The 13,690-nt window shown below is 37.9% G+C and overlaps 1 long non-coding RNA gene across 1 annotated transcript; it reads right to left on the bottom strand.

Annotated features, from left to right (window-relative positions):
• Positions 1–554: 554 nt before the first annotated feature.
• On the bottom strand, positions 555–13,410 carry LOC119864571. Its single transcript, XR_005374403.1, has 4 exons — positions 13,352–13,410; positions 11,723–11,886; positions 9,321–9,489; positions 555–635 (listed from the first exon to the last, which is right to left on the bottom strand). It is a non-coding gene; the product is annotated as an uncharacterized LOC119864571 (long non-coding RNA).
• Between the last annotated feature and the right edge of the window lie 280 nt (positions 13,411–13,690).

Raw genomic sequence — 13,690 nt, 5'->3', positions numbered from 1 at the left:
AGAACCAGGACTTCCAGAAATAGGTTGTTTTAAAAGTGATTATGCACACCCCCAACCAAGAAGAAGGATTAGGAACTAGCTAGGGGCTATAACTCCAGAGCAAACAGATATATTCTCTAACATAAGCAGATGCCAAGGTAATTTCTGATTCTAACTCTTTTCTATTATATATTAATTTATTGCTGTATATTTACCTCTTCTCTCTTAAAAAAAAAAAAAAAAACTTTAAATGTACACATAGGAGCTTATGACAACAAAGACCAAAATTTATCTTCTCTATACTTGGGAAAATAATGAAATAACTGGAAAGCACCCCCTCCATAAAATATCTTTATGGGCAAATGCAAACTAACATTTATTATAGAACTAGGTATGCAAAGAGAAGCAGCAGAATAACTTTTAAATCAAACCTTGCACTCTTGCTTCTGATTCATCCCCTAACAGAGCAAATCTGAAACCAGATTTGTTGCGATCTCCCCATTTTTAAATGTCAGTAACTTATTTTAAAACATTTAAGGCATCATGTTGTCTAAATAAAACATACCTGGGCCATATGGCTTCTATTATGGATAAGGAGACATAGAATGAAGACTCATTCAGAAGCTACTGGGAGGCTGACATCATTTCAGGAACCGCTATGTTAATAAAGAAGAAAATAATACTGAGAATGTTTAACAACCAAAACCAGGTAAAGACAGATGGATTTATTCTCATTTGGCTGAGGGAATTCAGCTTCACTACCTGAACTAGCCATAGAAGTCGACACCAGGTTTGTCTCTTATTTTTCATTCTCTTTTTCCAGCTTTCTGTTACCTTTGGGTTAGAAGCTAGGAAGGAAGATTCTGGAATGGGAGGGTGGTGAGAGTGGACTTGGTTTTGAAATCAATGGTGAATCATGAAAAGTTTGTTAGCAGAAAGAATAGACAAAAGCAAAACAGTGCCTTGGAAGTATTCCTGGGGAAATGTATACAAAAGATTGAAGGAAAGAAATATTGAAAGAGATGGATTTGATAGACATCAAGAAAGAGAAATTGGCAAGACTTGGTGACTGAACAATTTGGGTCAGAGAAGGAAGAGTTATGGGCTTTTACACTTGAATGAATAGTAGCAACGATGGAGGTATAGATCTTATTTATAAAGCTCATATCTCATATCTTAGGGCTTATTGCAGGTCACTTCTGTTATTTAAGTTATTGGAACAGCAAGAAGTTAATCTGAAAGGCAGAGAATTAGATACAGTTCCTTTAAGGGGAAAGTGTAGAGCTAGGAAATAAGAAGATAATTTAACTTACATACTGGGAGAAAATAACTTTTTTATTAAAAGAATCAAGTAATTGGCAATAGTGTTCATATTTCAATGATTTAAAAAAAACACAATTCACACATCGATTTAAAGCCATCATATAGCTTTGTTTATTTTAAACTGGATGTTTTAGTATCAAGCAGGAATGTTTTTGCCATTGGTTATCTTATCTTAAAGATCATGTTAAATTTCCATAAATTAAAATTTGTGTACAACCTTCATATTTTTAAAGACAGCTTAAAAAATAATAATACAGCTTAAGATCTCTGGGGACATTACTTTTAAACTAGGATATGATTACAGATCCATTCAACTTTTACAGTTCCATTCCATGATCATCCTTCTGCTGGTGGTGTTTCTCAATTCAACTTTTTATTTTTTATTTTATTTTTTATTTTTATTTTTTTTTTATTTATGATAGTCACAGAGAGAGAGAGAGGCGCAGAGACACAGGCAGAGGGAGAAGCAGGCTCCATGCACCGGGAGCCCGATGTGGGATTCGATCCCGGGTCTCCAGGATCGCGCCCTGGGCCAAAGGCAGGCGCCAAACCGCTGCGCCACCCAGGGATCCCTCAATTCAACTTTTTAAATACTGGAATGATGTGTCAGACTTTTGATGTTTCTAGCCACATCCATGCTCTGATAATAACTCTCCCTTCCACCAAATAAATGAACACATGTGTGAAATGTAACTCATCCTCTTGGTCATAGCTGATTGGACCAGAGGTAGTCATATGACCCAAGTGAAGCCATTAGATGTTTTCTCCTAATTTGGGGCACAGGACAAGACTGGACCATTTGGCTATGGCAGGAGATTTGAAATAAGATGTGGATTCAGTGGCCAAAGGCACCATCTTGGGAGTAGCTATGAGGGCTAATATGCCAATGAAGCAGAAGAAGCCCTTCCTCTTCTGAAGGTAAATACAGAAATAGAAACAGAGAACTTGTGGCTCCAGAGAAGGTTAAGAATGAAACTTTGTGGCTCTCAGTGACATTCCTGTCCTGCAGAAGACCAAAGTGCATATACTTTCTATGCTTGAATTCTAAGATAAATCTCTGAATCATAGCAAACACCTGAAAGTTAGCTCCAGGGGTTGAAATTTCCCAAATTAAAAGAAGCTTTGCAACCATATAAGATAATTATGCTGGGTTTTTAGGGTTTGGGGGTAATGAAGTCTTGATAAGCACCCCTCCTTGATTTTAGCAACCCTCCCTGTTAGATTTTTCTGCTGCTCTTCTTCTCTGAATTCCTAGTCTTCCACTAATCTGCAAATGTTCCATAGGGATAGTTAACTCTTTCCTGCCTATGGTGTGTATAATTAACTTGAATCTTTCTAATAATTAGAATACTCTAATGAGCAAGGTGCAACATAGATTGATGCTTTGCTACCATAACCAACTAACATTCTGGTGTAAAAAATAACTACTAATCTAGTCAGATTAGCAAATCAACAATGTGAAAAAAATGGCTTGCATTAATTCCTTCTATCTCTACTCATTTTTTAAAAAGATTTTTTAAAATTTATTTACTCATGAGAGAGAGAGAGAGACAGGCAGAGACACAGGCAGAGGGGGAAGCAGGCTTCATGCAGGGAGCCTGACATGGGACTCAATCCTGGGACTCCAGGATCACACCCTGGGCTGAAGACAGCTCTAAACCGCTGAGCCACCCGGGCCGCCCCTATCTCTACTCATTTTTATGACTAACATGTCACCCCATGGATATTGTTAAGCAACCTATAAAAGATATAGTATCTTCTACTTTCATCTATTTATACATAAATTGCATCTTTCTGGCAATACCTTTAGCAATTTATAGACCTTTGCTGAATCACAAAATCAGTTAATGATTCTGGGAGACTCTTGCCAAAAGATGTTTAATACTTCCATTCTTCTTAACCAAGTTGACAAAGTCAATCCTTGGAACAGTATGAGATTGCAAGTGTATATACCTGTGATTGTGTATTTTTCTTCCCATTTAAAATTTTCCAACCAGTACTATTGTCCTCCTTGACAATATAACTAAGGGAAAAGTCCTTGAAAGAGATGCTCCCATTATTTCTGGTCTCCTGATTTTGATAGCCTGGTGGTTATATAATCTTTCTAATATTTGAGATGCATAATGCATCAAGCTCTTTGACTGCCAAAGGAGCATCAGAGACAGATGGGATGTGTAATGAGAGAGAGGCAGTTGAGACAGATCTTGCTCAAAGCTGGCTGGTGGGGATAGTGAACTTACATCAGCATTTTTTGAGCTCTGCAAAGAATGCCACGAACTGCAAATGGGGGGATCCGGAAAAGGATCCATAAGCATGGTAGATCCAAAGCACTGGGGCCCTGACAGGTTAGGGCCCGACAGAGCTAAGCCTTGTGTTAAGTAGTTTAGAAGAAAGGCAATGCCCTGTTGAATTACCTGCCTCTCACATTCTTTGTGCCTTCCCCAAATTATGAAACATAAATACTTAGATCATTTGGTTGTATCACTTTCACCAAATTAATTGTGATGAACCTTGTTTGGATCCTGAGAAGGCAGTCTGAATATGCAGGCACCCTGGCTACCTGGGAACCAATAGATTTTGCTGTGGAAATTAAAGAAGAGAAGGAAGGAAAAAGGGATAGAAAAAAGAAAGAACAGATGTGAAATGCAAGAATGAAATGATGAACAGAAGGAAGGAAGATGAGGAGGGACACAGAAGAATGGAGTAGGGAAGAGAGGAGAAAGAAACTGGTAGGTGTGGGATTTAACATAAGAAATGGGGTGGAAGGGGGTGGGAAGGAAGGAGATTAAGGGTGGAAATTGGGAAGAAAGGAGAGGAAATAGAAGGAAGGCAGAGAGATGGCAAGAAGAAAGGAGGAAGATAAAGTAACTTAAAGAAAAAAGAATGAAGAAAGGTGGAAGAAACAAGCAAAAAGGCAAAAGAAGAAACAGAAAATGAAGAGAGGGAAGAAGAGAAGGATCAGTCCACATAAGGTATCATGTCTAGTGTTCTAGTTGTCCTGAAAGCTAACTAGAGGAATTGGAGTGGGGAGACTCCAAGTCCCTCTGACCTGCACCTTCAGACTGATCAAAGAGAGAACTCTGGGTGATTTTGAAAAATGCAAAAAAATCATCTATCTAATAACGAGATAGTGGGGAAAGAAAAAAGTATCTTCAATCCTATTTCCCTTGGACTTGCACCCATGCTTCCAGGGAGGATATTTCTACCAATTAGGTTCTCCTACAGGATGGCCATGGCTGATGACAGATGACACTGTTAGCTACCCTTCAGGGACCAGGGCTTTCAATGTTCTGGCGGCTACCCAGGTGATATCTGAGGAATGCAAGGTGTGTCAATTGGGTCTGCAGAAGACTTGTATGGAGAAAGGAAGTGATACACTCACCACAATAATACTAGCTCATGACCAAGGATTAGTCTACTCACTATACTATTTCCCCCGGATTTTGTCATCCAAGGCATGAGCCTTGCCTGGTTAATTTCCCCCAATCTTGTAATAGCTCATTTATTTCCTCTGGGCATATTTTACGCTGGAAACTAATTTAAAAAGTGTGGAATCATTACTGGATGAACCTTTAACTTACTTCAGAAGGAAAAGTTTAGTAATAATACCAGGAACCAAAATGTTCTTGTGGCCAAAACCTGCTAATCAGTGCAAGAGCATTATTTTTACTATTTTATCATAGCACTTAGTTCGTAAACTTGTTATTTTTTTCTCCTTTCCTCATTCCCAGGTGAGTATAATGGGTCAAGTCTGTGCCCCACCCAAATTTCCTTTATTGGCTAATGCACTATCCCCAGCTGCCTGTATGTATTGGATCTCAGCTGCTTCTGTCTCCAAATCTGCAATACAAGAACTGTCCTTGGCCGAAAGGAGCCACCGCACCTGGAGATAGTCCACTTCTCTCCAAACAGAGTTGCTTCCTGATTAACTGACTTGGGGGGTACAAAAGTCTAGGTCCTTTGCCCCATGGTGGTGACCATGTCATGGTGCTATTAGCCACATCTCTTCCCCAGGTACCAATAATTTTTGTTCTCTGTATCTTCTTATTTTGCCCATATTTTTCCTTCAGTCCTCTCAAGTGCCCTCCCTCAATAAACTACTTGCACAAGATTTCTCATCTCAGGCTCTGCTTCTCAGGAATCTGAACTTAGAGAGATTACCATCAACAAAACTGCATGCCTAAAGGCAGGGAATTCTGAAAATACTCAACAGCATCCTGTTAACAATGTCTATTTGCCAAACCATTCCCATGTCTATAAAGTAACATTTTATGAATTGCAGCTGCCTCCAAATTATTTGAACCAAAATACTTCCAAAATACTTGAGTTGGAGGCCCCATGAAGATCCATGTAAAGGCTAACTTACCTAGAAACTCATTTGCATACTGTTAGAAAAAAAGGATTGTCAAAGAATACTTCCATAAAGTTTTCTTCTGCTCAATTCCTTATTCACTTGGTTTAGAAAATACTGCACTGATGTTGCAATAATATGAATGCATAACTTCTGGGATGAGTAGGAAAGCAAAGTACCCCAAATTACTTAATATAACCCTTGTGGTGATAACTAAACACTTTCCTCAGCATTTTACCGTTTATTGACTACATTTTATTTCTGCTTCAATAAGAAGCTGTCAAGTACTCTGAGAATTTCACAAATTCACTTTACCCTACTGACTACACTTTGCCATAAATTAATTACTGCAAGTGCATAATATTTATTTCTGCCTAAGGCAGTCTGCACTGGTATGTCTTATTAGCATTCATTGAGGAATATAAAAATAAAGAGTATAGTTGGCATGAAAAAAACATTTATGTCTTCACATCTCCAGCAATGAGGCTTAAAAATAATTTTCTACTTTATTTCTTCATTGAGTTTGTGCTATAGGCAGCCCCCTCACATTTTTAAGTTGGTTGTGTAAGGAAAATGCAGGTCAGGGGTAATTCAAGCTCTGTCTCCCATTGAATACCACAAAGTAAAACACTGTCGATGTTTTATCAATTTGAAACCAGTTTCCAGTTATTTCTATAAATCTATACTCTAAACTGTGATGCCACAAAGGGTAAGAGACATGTCTATTTTTTTTTACCTAATTCGTTTTTATGTCCCCAACAAAACACCCATAGTGACTTGCAATCAAATAGGTATCATTAAATGCTTGTTGAATGAATGAAGCCAAAAGATAGAACAAAAATCATTGGTATCTGAGGAATAGATTTGGCTACTAGCACTATGACACGGTCAAAAAAGTGTTAAGTACTTACCTGGCATTTACTTATCTTCTCTGAAGTACTGGGGATCTGAAACGTCCCTGGCAAATCTAAGTACTATAAGATTTGACCTCATTGACAAAGTGTTTGGGGAAATTCAGTAGTGGGATCAAATATCTCTCAGGTGGTTCTATTTCAAACTCTTCTATAAACCATGTTTCCATGAAAACTAACTTGAATAAGCCAAATAAAACTGGATCTTCCTGTACAAAATGATTTAAAGCATCTTGTTGCTCTTTGCTCCTCAAAGTGTGATTCATGAGAAGCATCAGTGAGATTACCTGGGAGATTGTTAGACATTCAGAATCTTAGACGCAACCCCAGACCTACTGATTATCCGGATCTCCCTATTACTGGGTAATTATGTTAAAGGTTAGGAGGTACTCTTGTAGCAGGGCTGTCAGCAAGCTAAGCATGGGCCCAGGTTTCCTTTATCATTTTTGGGTGCTCTCATTTCCAACAGCCAGAACCTGTGTGTCTCTTTCTAACAGCCCTGACCTCAGACTGTCAGAACTTGCTTTTCTTTTGCACACAGAAACATAGTGCCTAAGAATGCATGCTCCCCAAGGGTCAGTCCTTAACCAATAACTGATAAGTGAAAGTACAAATAATCCACATCACTAGTCCCTGAATGGACAACTTTGTTTTCAGAGATGCTCTGTGGGATTAAGACAAAGTAAAACTCCATAGGACTGTGTTTGATATCATACTCTTCTTTGGCCTTCTTCCTTTACTAGGTCCTATTTCCTTATTCTCCTCTTATTCCCTTATCTCTGTAATGATTTCAAATTAATCACTTTCTCACAAATTCTCAATTAAGGGTCTATTTCTGGGGATCACAACCTGAAACACCTATCTATCAACAATATGCTGGGAAATTTTTAAGAACTAATTCTCTGGGTAAAAAAAAAATCTCACATTTTTAGTTTTTGTCAGTTGCCATAGTGTAAATACTCCTACCACTAAAGATTTCAAGCTATAAATATAAGGTCATGGAATTAAGAAATGCTCAAAATCTGTTCTCACAAGCCAGTATGAACTGGTTCTAGCATAGCACTGCATATTTTCATAGCCCACCTCATTTAAAACCAGCAACCCTTTCCCAAGCTCTCTTGAAGAACAATTATAACAGAATTATATAACAGAGCACAAGCAAATCTTTCTAAATATCCATCTATCTGTCTAAAGAATCACAGAGTACAAAAAAAAAAATGCTTCAATTTACTGATTCAACAAACATTTACTGAGCAATAACTATGTGCCCATACTTGTAAGGGCAGAAATAAAATCAAATAAGACATACATTATGTCAGTATGTGAGAACTTCACATTCTAGAGTAACAAATAAATAGTTTCAAACTGTGAAAAATACTAATAAAAAAGGAGTCAAGGTAGAGTAAGGACTGAGTGAGTATAAGGAAACACACTTGAGACAGATTTGCCAATACAGGTCCTTGTGAAGAGCAGCTAGTTAGGTGAAGACCTAAAGTAGAAGGAAGCCTTGGCTTTGAAAGAGTGGGAGGAAAAGCATCCCAAGCAGAGTTAATAATAAGGGCAAATACCCAGAGACAGGAAAGAGCCTGGGATGTTTAAGGAACTGACAATAAAAACCTGGCATTGCATCAGACTGCGGGGGAGGGGATTAAAACAAGATTAGGTAGTTAATGTCCATATCAGGCTGAGCCTTACGGGTCATGGTTAGAAGTATGGCTTTTATTCAAAATGCAAAGAATTACCATTAAAGAGAACTGGGCAGGTCGAGGAATGACTGATCTAAATTATGTTTTAAGGGATTCAGAATGTGTGTAAAGTAGATTGACAAGAGTGGAAACTGCAGGACCAATTAGGTGGCAAGACATGGCCCAGGAGAAAGATAATAATGTCCTCGATGTGGAAGTGGCAGCATAGATTCGGAGATGTGAATGAGCTTCAGATACATTTTGGAGATGGAGTTGAGAAGATTTGATAATGGACGTGATGTGGCCACTGAAGACAAGAAAATGAGTTAAATGTGTGACTGGAGATTGAAGGCTTAAACAACTAGGGACATTCACGTTTTACCTCTTTTGTTGTTGTTGTTGTTGTTGTCTTTTCCTAAAAGAAGGACCAGTTCATTTAGCTATCTCGGTCCTTTTTTGCCCCACCTATACTTCCCAGAATTTTTCAACTAAAGATGGCAACATGTCTCTTTAAAATTTATATGAATTCAGATTCTCATGGTTTTGTCCAATTTTCTCCACTCACACATCTATTAACTCAATAAAGTCCCATAATCAGAACTGAGAATAATTGACAAAGAATTCTCAGTAAATACTCAAGTAAAGAGAGATTAACTCTAAATATGTATATTACTCTTCTGTCCCTGTCTTAAAGGAGCATGAATTTATCCAATAATGATATGTCATGCTTCTCAGACTTTAATGCATCAGCATCACCAAGAAAGTACTTAAACACAGGTTGCTGGGGCCCACCTCCAATTTTCTCATTTAGTAAGTCCAGGGAGTGTTTAAGAATGTCTATTTCTATAAAGTTCCCAGATGATGATGATGGTGGTAATGTTCTGGCATCTGCACTTTGAGAGCCATATAGATATACTATCAAAATTTCATTCAGAGGTATCCAAAATATACAAACAAGGAAATGGCACTACTTATGTATTATTTTTAAGATGTTTTCAGACCTAATGTAATTTCTTTCTCTAGGTCTTAGGTAGTGAATTTCTCAATCAGACTGTTGACCTGCATGCGCACCTGCTGTATAAAGTGAGAACTGCAAGCCTTCAGAGAAGCAGAACATTCTGGGCACAGTGGTAACTTCTCATTACAAAAGACGAAAACAGATGAGTTCATCAGGAAGCCCCTTCAACTCCACGGAGGCTCATCATTCCTATTTCACGAGTTCAGACAAGCAGTTAATCTGCTGGAAACATGGAAAATGAACTGGCTGTAACAATCTATTCATGCCAGAGGGGACCTTACATTAAAAAGAGGATGCTCATGTATTATCATTAAAGACATCTAGGTTGTTCATTCAAGTATTTATATTGTAATGTTGTGTTTAGTGAGCCTGCTAGTCTTTCTCTTCTATGTGAAAGAGAGCCACAATAAAATTATCTTACGAGTGTACGCTACATTATAGTTTGTGAGGCTTTTAATGGATAATATATTTATTTTTAACCTTAGAGTAATCTGGTATGATAGAAATTATTCTCTCCACTTTGCAGATGAAGAAAGTAAAGCTCACAGAAATGAAGGACTTTCATAAGTTCACATAGCAAGGTGGTAGCTTAATTGAGACTTAAATTCAGGTCTTTTAACTCTTTGTGCAATGATCTGACTCCATGAGAAGTCTTCATGACTCTGTGGCTCCATGAGTTGATGGATTGACTTCTAACTCATGACTCTATAAATTAAAGAAAAGCCCTAATCTGATGGTTAATGTCCATACAATCATTAGACTAAACTCATCCTATGAAACACTGACTGAAGTCTTTACTTATGAGGGGCCAGTGGGTCTGAGTTTCTGATCACCAACCTTCGAGGTACATTTATTCTGACCAGCTAAGGCCATTGAGAGTTCCAGTCCATTTGCTTTGACTCCTGGGTGTTGTTCTCTTTTAACAAAAAGCCAACCCCTACATAAAGGCCACAACAAAATTATCAGGTTGAAGCCTACGAAACTGCCAAATTTTGACTGTTTTTAACAGGCTATTTCACATTTTTCAGCCGTAAATAGTAGCAACTGTATCAGTACTTTCCATTAAGAATGATGTTTTGGAGAGGAACATGGCCTTGGAGTCAGAAGGTCTGGGTTCAAGTCAAACCTGCACATAGCACTTAATGTCCATAAGCCTCAGTTTCTGACCTGATGAGACAGGAATGATTATAATACCTACTTTATAGTATCTTTGAGAGGATGGTGTGAGATTATTCCATTCAGCTATAACTTATCAAATAGCTATCTTGTTCCAGGTGCTCCACTAAATGCTGAAGATTCAAAAATAAATGAGAAAGAGTCTATGCCTACAGGGATCAAAGCTTAGTGAAAGAAGCAAATAAGTAAATTAGCTGCTGCAAAATCACTCAGGAAGTCATAACAAAAGCACAATGAAAAGAGAGATGATAGCTAACTCTATGATCAGTGTAGGGCTTAGAAGATTCAGAGGTGCCAAACAAGAGTACTATCTAAATCATCAGTATCTAGAAATACCTGAGGAGCTTTAAAAAATACCAATGCCTTGATGCTCCTTATATAACATGTGGATAGGTGGAAAGAGGTGGCCCATTTTCACTTGTAGAGGAACAGATTTTATACAGTGAAAGGGCTTCACCACCTTAAGACATTATTATTTAAAATAAACAGAAGGCAAAGGGACAGGAAATTGTGACTTTTGTTTCTACTGAAAGTATTTACAGATGGAAGCATTGACAATTTAAATTTAGGATAGAAAAGGAAATAAACTTTTGAAATGGGCACACTGTGTCATTTTCCTGTTCATGGTCAACAATGATCATTTCTCAACAAAAGCTATCAAATTAACAACCACTTTTTATTGTTTTGAGTTTATTTTGGGGAGAAAAGAAAGATATCTCCCTATTAGGTATTAGCCAAGGTTTGATCTGTTGCTATGATATATCATCATCAGTAATTACAGCTGGATATGAGCGCAGCTCTGTTGGAAAATCTCTTGGGATAAGGTCACAATGTATAATTCTCTGAGTTGGGATTTTTGCCTGTGCAGATCTTCAGTTAGGAGAGTATACAGACATCCAGAGGTCACCAAGCTTTCCTTCCTGTCCACCACCTCAGGCTAGGGCAGTACTGAATGCTCCCTCAGATTGGCATGCAATGACTGGCAGTCACAGATCAGATCAGAATCACAGAAGGGATCCAGGAGGACCAATCCAGGACTAGATAGGACCAGAATCTAACAGGATGGGTTCCCTGCCTCTTTTATTTCTCTTCCTTCTTATAGAAATCCCATTAGTCTGGAACAGTGGATGTTTCTTTACTATAAATTGATTTATCCTTAACCTGGAGGAAAACATTGATTTTCCTTTGGAGAACAAGCTCTTCCTCATAACTAGTCTTATAATTTGGATGGAACTGGAAATTATAGGGATAGATCCATCGTCCCAGGCAGGCTACTTACCAAATTTCATTCCTTTTGGCCATAGGAGTGGTCCAAGGCTGTCAAGTTATCCACGTTGGTTCTTTTACACTCAGTGTTGGTGCTTTTGCTGGACTAATTGGCAAGGAGATGCCATTACCCTATTGGGATAATGGGTCAACTATAAATCTGGGACTCCTGGGTGCCTGAGAGAAAAGCAAGATTGAAAGATAAAGATAGAGGGATTACTTCTGATGACATCCTTGCTTCTTAAGATCCACCTGTACCTAAAGCCTGGACTTTGCATTTAGAGTCAACATTCTACTATTTCATCCTAGATCATTTGTTTTTTTCACTCTAGATTGTTTCGTTTTGATTTCACTTATCTGTTACTGAGAGATTCTAACTAGAATATGAAATACTCCATGTTGAGGGATGGAATTCATCCACTTAGCAGATCCAACAAGAAGGGCCTTGCCTAGGACTGGCACCATATAGAGTAATGATCAGCAAACTTTTTCTGCGAAGGGTTAGATAGTAAATATTTTTGGCTTTGTGGGCTATACAGTCCCTACAGGAACTACTCAGCTCTGCCTTTGTAGTATAAAAACAGCCACAGATAGTATGTAAATGAATAAGTGTGGCTGCTTTCAATAAAATTTTATTTACGAAAATAATGGTGAGCCAAATTTGTTGATTCTTGACTAGAGGGTTTAACCTAAGGAAGGACAGCTACTGCATAAAGTGTCAGATTAGGTAGACTGTGCAGAACAGAAGATCTATGCTACGGGTTCATTTCTACCTCCTCTCACACCCATGGTGGACATCACAGATCCATCACGGGAGTGGGTTGGGGATTGGCAATGTTCTGGAAAGCTGCATGTTCACTCCACTGCTATCACTGTACCCTCTACATCTCTTTCCTCTTGAGATATTTCTTCTTTTACTTATGGAATTTCCAACTCTAACTGCCATATGAAAGTATAATCCAAGGAGCAATGACTCATGGAGGAAGAAAGAATAGGAAGAACTGAAATCCTAAAATGAAAAAAAGCTCTTGAGGTAATGGAGAGTTCTAGCCAACTTTGGATGCTGAGGGATTGAGGCTTCTCTCTGTGCCTCTCTGCCTCTGTCTTCCTCTCCACTTATACCTCTACCTCTATCTCTATCTCTATTGCTCTATATATTTCTATTTCTTTTTCTTGAAACCCTTCATAGCTAGAAGCAGGAGGATGGGGTATATAAATGGGGATGGGCATTTCAATACTTTTAATATTTTTGTATTACCTAATAGGTGGAAATTTAAATTTACCTTGCAATAAAAATTGTACCTTTATTTTAGGAAAATCACTCTGATGTGGCTTTTAGCTATGCAAAGGTAAAGCAATGTGTTTTAGAATGTAGAAATAGAATGCAAAGACAATTTAAGTTTCTCTGAAATAGACTGTAAAAATTTTTATTTCATTGTGTTAACATTTTACAGATTATGCTTTCTCTAAGGATACATTCATTTCCTAATTCATGTGCTGTTCCTAAAATGTGTGTTTATTCTGAGAAGATATGTGTATTCCTATTTACGCAAAAAACATAAAGAGAGAATGATAGAGATTGTGTCAGCAAATTAGCCAGAGGGACTCTAAAAGGAACTGGATTAATAGTGCCAGAACCTACCTTGTTATGTTATATTGTTTGCCTGGTGGTGGTCATCACAAAGGGGTTCCTGCAAGAGAGTCAACCAAAGCCTTATTAATTTATTTTCTTAAAAAAATGGACATCTCAAGCAGCAGTCATCCTAGAATGGAGCAGATATTAAGCTAGACAGGGAGAACCTTGGAATTTAATCTGCGACTTCTGATGGGCAAAGGCAGCTGCTAGTTAAGAGATGAGCTGGATTTTGCAATTATTATTCATATTATTATTGTTGTTACTATTATTTTGTGAGAGAGAGTATAAGAAGGAGTGGGGGAGGTGGACAGAGGAAGAGGATCTTTTTTTTTCCAAAGATTTTAT

Source organism: Canis lupus, chromosome 20 (genome assembly GCF_011100685.1).
Source record: "Canis lupus familiaris isolate Mischka breed German Shepherd chromosome 20, alternate assembly UU_Cfam_GSD_1.0, whole genome shotgun sequence".
In the NCBI taxonomy this organism is placed as follows: Eukaryota; Metazoa; Chordata; class Mammalia; order Carnivora; family Canidae; genus Canis; species Canis lupus.
This window is presented reverse-complemented; position numbering and strand designations above follow the sequence as displayed.